The sequence below is a fragment of the Anarrhichthys ocellatus genome, unplaced genomic scaffold, assembly GCF_004355925.1.
Source record: "Anarrhichthys ocellatus isolate YVR2014 unplaced genomic scaffold, GSC_Weel_1.0 scaffold1, whole genome shotgun sequence".
Taxonomy (NCBI): Eukaryota; Metazoa; Chordata; class Actinopteri; order Perciformes; family Anarhichadidae; genus Anarrhichthys; species Anarrhichthys ocellatus.
The window spans coordinates 17,198,418-17,204,521 of record NW_022280031.1 but is presented as its reverse complement, the minus strand read 5'-3'; the positions used below and the strand labels follow the sequence as shown (position 1 = coordinate 17,204,521).

Genomic DNA, 6,104 nt, shown 5'->3' with positions numbered 1-6,104 from the left:
AAGAGCCAGACGCCATTACGTCACCGCCATGATTGACAGGCCCCCGGGACCAATGGGGCGAGACTGTAACAGCATGTCTCATCTGAGTCAACTTTCTAATTGGGTCTGCTTGAGTTTATAGTTGCATGTTAAAGTGGTTTTATTGCCCAGCTGGACTCACCAAAGCCCTAATCTTGTAGAGAGAGAAAAAAAATATGCAACCCAAACCCAGTGTGTACAGAAAATAAAACATACAAAAATATATACTTTTGCAACAAAAGTGTGACAGTCTGTTTTCCATCTATTTATACCATGTTATTCACTCCTGCAGTTTTTCAAACTGAAACTTTTGTTGGTAGATGTAATTATGACATGAAAGAAATTACAAAATAATATCAGTTTTCAGTATTTTGTACCTAAAACAAACAGGGCACTGTTTCTAGTGTTTCATCGGGGCACTGTTTCAACATTGTTGATTTTGAATGTCTGAAAAATATCCAGAAAATGTGTGGAATGTGTCCTAAAAGTATCCAGAAGATTTGTGGAAAAATGTGTGAGACATATCTGAAAAATACGTGAAAAAGTCCAAAAGAATATCTGAAAAATGTGTGAAAAATGCTTGAAAATGATATATAAACATAATATTATTGTCTTTATTTACCACCAAGAGATCTCAGAACTTGAGCCTTTAACCGTTTATTTCAGTGTTACATGAATTCAAATTGAATTGTCCAATAGAATCAGACAGGCAGACGTGTTCAGCCTGTGAACACCGACCTGCATTGACTACTGATTCAAACAAAATGGAATAGTCACACCTTTCAGCCAAACTTAAGATATAGTACAAATCACATCCACCTATCAGCCTGATTACCATTCATTTGAATATGATTGCAGGGTAGCAGTCTATCCACCTGATAAATAAAAATGCAAAGTGTAAAACAGTGTGTTGTGTGAGTGCCCTCTGCTGCTCCCTGCTGGTCTCCAGCAGCACTGACACGAGTGTTGCCACCAGGCCTGAGCAAAGAGGCAGGACAAAATAATGGTTCCACTTCTTCTGCTGGTGCGAGAGACTAACGTAGAACATCTTGTCTCAAACTATAGATCATTTCACCCAAATAATGATGTTTGCCATCCCAGTTTAGCTTGTCATCATGCTAAGATTAGCTAATTAGAAAAAAATGAAAGTCTGTACAAAACCTAGTGCCAGTAGATGTTGGAATTTTTCACAGAATAAGCGACAAGTTTGAGTTCAGGAGTCAAAATATTAATTTGGAATAATTGCTAAATAGACACTTGTTATCACACTTAATCCCATGGCAATCCCTCAAACCAAAATCGGAAAGTCATAATAACTAATGACTGACTGTTATTTCTTCCCATTGAACCCAAAGTTAATTGAACCTAAATTAAATTAGTGGAGCTGCAGGGAGCAGTTGAAGAGAAGATGTAGCAACAATAACTGTCATTGTGTTTGAGACAGGTGCTATATGTATGCTAAGGAATTAGCATTGGCTAATTCAAACAAAGGCACAGATACATTTATTTCATTACAAACATTGACACATATTTCCACGTTAATATTTGTTGGCATACTTAAAGCTGAGCTTGGGAAACAGATATTTATACATCTTAAATTGTAGCATGCAAAAACAAACTCAAGACAATTCTTATGTCCCATTGGAAAAGTTGATTATTAATTCATACTGGAATAGTTACTTCAGTCATATGCTTTTGGGGATTTATACTGCCATAAATATACACATTTATTAGGGTGCTCAAAGTATTTTTATTAAATGTTTTTAAATTAAATTAGTTAGATACAATGTAAGTAGAACAAAGTCCCAAAGGCTAACTAACAACGGGACAACTGTAACTTTCCTATCCCTCTTTGAAGGATAGAGTCATTTTCACTGTTATTTTGGTGCACTTTGGTGCGTCGTGTGACCCTCGATGTAAAACAAGCTGGCTCCAGGAGTTCAGCACATTTTATGTAGTAAAAGCCAAACAGACTGAGCTCCTCTGTTTGTCTGCGTTGCCTTGGCAGAGGCAGCAGGCTGAGACTGATAGTCAATATGGCAGTGAGTCAGTTTACCGTCGAAAAAGGCTGAGTCACCAAAACGGACACCCAGGTGTGGTCACTCATTGTCTCCGTCTCTTTCTTTCTCTCATTATCGCACCCTGTCTTTGAAGAATGAAGCTGGTGAATCAGCGGGTCCTGGCCTTGCTGTCTCTCTTTGGGAATGAGTGTATCCATTTATCATTGTCTGTTTTTGCTGCTCAGACTGAAAATGGCATTGGTCCTAAAAGAAGGGGCTTTGCTGGGTGGGTTGGGGTCGGAGGGAGGTGGGGGATGTTTTCTGGAAGCGGTGGGAAGATGAAATACAATCCAGGAAGGCCAGTTTGAGTAATAGATCCCAGAGTTTGGAGGCTTATCAGACGCCACGCAGCTGTTTCTAGCACCATGACACAGGATTTTACAACACATTTAGCGTTTTTATCCTCCGCCTTGATGATCGTGAGATAAACAGCAGAACTATGGAGTTCACGCTACAAAGTCGTCTACCAGGAAGGTGCACTCATATTTCATTGCAAACCCCCTTCAAAATATGATTCATAAAGTAACAAATTGTCTTCTAAATACATTTTTGGAAGAAATCTTTTCCGTCAAGCTTTCAGAGCTGAGTTACCATGGAGACCACATTGTCACTGATTGCACTCACTGAACAAACAATATCTAATCAGTGTCCTGAGAGAAGCAGACAGAACTGTATATGACGACGGTATATAAGAATAAGAAGTCACCGTTATGTCACCTATTGGTTTGTGGACTGACGTTTTGGAGCCTTGACTTGGCCACCTTGGTTTTTACAAACCACGGGTGATAAGAAAGGTGCAGCTACGTACAATAGAGTTTTATAGGCGACCAAAACGATTTCAATTAACTTTCCTGAACTGAAAACACACTGTGAAAGGGTTAAAGTTGCAAGACAAACAGACGAAAAACTCCAAGACCAGACAACACCGTGGTAGCAAACTGTCAATCATATTGCCCCGCCTCTAAAGCATACCCTGCTTAAATAAAAATGATTGTCTATTTGACTTTAAATGGACCATAATGTACTAAATGAACATCATGCTGTATTGGTGAATACTTGAAACTAGAGATTGAGACCAAAAACTCATTTTTACAATGTTTACTGAGGTAATAAATCAAGAGAGAAGTGAGAAGAAAGTCATTTTCTCAAAGACTTCTATACAATCTGACTTTTTTTGCAACCAGAGGATTCGCCCCTGCTGGCCATTAGGAAAGATGCAAGTTTACGGTACTTCATTATTGGCTTCTCTTTTCAGAACAGGCGGTTGCTGGCTGGAAAGAAACTAAAGCCCACAGATCACAGTTTAAAAGTGAACCACCACATCACCTGGCGATCGCGACAGAAGACAATAAAATAAAGGAACAACGCAATTCCTGTAAAGATCTGTAGGTCTTTATTCACTGTTACAATCATTAAAAAGCAAAAGCAGCATGTGTTCAGTATACCTGAAGCAGCTAGCATAGCATAGAAGTGCTAACAAGTATCACGATTACACAACATTCAACCATCACTAGCTCCAAATCCACTAAACCGGCCAGAAAATCTGAAACAATTGCATGAGAGTCTATGAGCAGAACCAGATAGCTGTCAGACCCTGGTCTGAGTTGATTTTTGCTACGCTATGATTGGCCAGTCGGTCTTCCAGGGGCGGGACTTAACTCTTGGTTAATTTCTTTCCAGGTTATGTTAACTAGCAACTGCATGTAAGTCAAAAACAACATGGCGAACTTGAGCCTTCAAATCCACAGACCAATGAGTGACGTCACGATGACTACGTCCACTTCCTAAATACAGTCTATGCATACCACATACATATTTTCCTCGCATTTTCCACATCGTTTTTGTTAGTTGAAACTTACCTCGATTCCCTGTGTCCTCTTCTTTGCCGATGGTTTAATGGCACTCGACTGCAGAATTAACGCAGCCAACTATTTATGTCGATGCCCCCGCCATTTCTAACTTATTTTATATAGCATAACAGTAGTGAGGAAAATTTGCATTATTCACATTTTCTTTTGCCAATGAAGAAAAAATACGTTTATACTTACGCTAAATGTGATTGGAAACTTGGCTAGTGTTCCAGGGAGCCAGAACGCGCAATCCCAAGACCCTGAAATCAAAACACCTGCCTTTCCTGACCTGACATGTGAAAATGTCTTCTTTGACTTTATTATAATCTTTTTAAAGTTGTGTGTGAGGTGATATCTTCTGTCTTGTAAAGTGAGGGAGGAAGCTGCATTTTTTTTCTTCCTCTAACATTTTCTTTGTGCTTTGTCGTTTTTTTATCCATGTGTTCACATGGTTATCTATACCTCCTCCTCTGTGTTTTTCACACTTTCATTCTGTGCTTGTTGTTTACTGTTCTCTCTTTTTCTGCATGTCTCTCCATCTTTTTTCCTTTAATTCCCACCCAAATCCCTCACGCTGTATTTTCTTTTTTTTTCTCCCACTCATCCTCCTGCTTCTCTCCTTCGTTTTCAATTCAATTTAATCCGACATGCATCATTAGTGAGCAGGACGAACGCAGAACTGCCAAAACAAATACACTCTCTCCCTGCGTCTGTCTCTCGGCCCAGGTGTGTGGTAGTCTGTGTCTGAAACCGGGATTCGGGGAAATAGCCGTCAGAGTCTTAGGCGGTGGCCAATCCCGTTGCAGGTGGGATTAAACAGGGATTAAGCGTGTTTCTCCATGAAAGCAGACAGACGAGCAGCGCTAATCTGACTTTAGCCCTCTACCAAAAACGGCAGGTTTGACCAATCCCACTCCTCCGTGACTGTATGTTGTGTACAGCGTGTGTGTGTGTGTGTGTGTGTGTGTGTGTGTGTGTGTGTGTGTGTGTGTTTGTGGTTTTCTACTACCTTTATGGTAACAAATGTCAACAAAAACCAAAAGAACAGAACAGTGAGGGAAGAACAATTACAAGTGCTGAACATCTTCATCAGCAGCTGACTCTCAAATAAGGGCTTCGACGAAGACACCAGTTTTTTTAAAACATTCACATTGGGAAACTAACCTACAACACACCAAATAAGACGCAATGTTGACAAAGAAAAACAGCCATTAATTAAATATAATTTCAGCTCTCTTAATAATTTAAATTGTGTGCTGTCCTGTTGTAAAAAGCCCTTAAAGTCCCAGTAATACAAAAGTTACTGTGCCCCGGGAACACAGAATATTTTAATGGTGTACAGTTACAAAAAGGATTTAAATCAGACCTTCGCCAATTGATTGGGCAGCTAGAAAGTGGGCGGGCTTAGAGAGTTGCACGACAGGGGCCGACAGATGACTCAACAGATTGACACTTGAGACTCCTGAAACAGCAATGATTTGGGGTTAAAAATGTCTTTTAATAACTTACTACGTCCAGCAGTTTTCATATTTCAAACTGCAACACACAGTTACAGGTGCAACAGGTTGCACGAACACAGCCTCCCAGACCACTGATGTCGACACTGAGGGATGGGTGGGCGAAGGTATGTGTTACAGGACTGTTGAAAACAAAGTTTTCCTTGAATATCTACAGGTACCATTTTGACTGAATGAAATCATGAGAACATAGAAAACCAAATTGCTGTAAGGTGTGCAACATGGATTTAGTTGTTAGTTCAAAAGATGTATTTCACTTTGCCAGAAGTTACACAGAATGTCAATGTCAATCCAGCTGGAGTTGGTGTTAGAATCAAGCCGACAGTCAGCATTCTCCCAGACCACTGATGTCAACAGTGGGGGATGGGTTGGCGGAGGTGTGTGTTACAGGACTGAAGGCCACCCCTGAGAACAGTCGTCCACAGTACAAAAGACTATCACCTAAGGTGGGGTTCGAACTCTCAACCTTTTGTTAGCTGTACCAGGCCCGGCTAGCTCAGACGGCAGAGCATGAGACTCTTAATCTCAGGGTCGTGGGTTCAAGCCCCACGTTGGCTTCAGAGTTTTAGACGAGGACTTAACCTGGGATGCATTTGTAGACGTTTACCCTAGCTATACTTGGGTGTGTTACAGGACATTGTGATGTAGAGTTTTAAAAT

At 40.4% G+C, this 6,104-nt stretch overlaps 1 non-coding gene across 1 annotated transcript; it reads left to right on the top strand.

The window, feature by feature from the left end:
- The first annotated feature begins 5,930 nt into the window (after nucleotides 1-5,930).
- trnak-cuu (transfer RNA lysine (anticodon CUU)) lies at nucleotides 5,931-6,003 on the top strand. Its single transcript has one exon. It is a non-coding gene; the product is annotated as a tRNA-Lys (tRNA).
- Nucleotides 6,004-6,104: the final 101 nt, after the last annotated feature.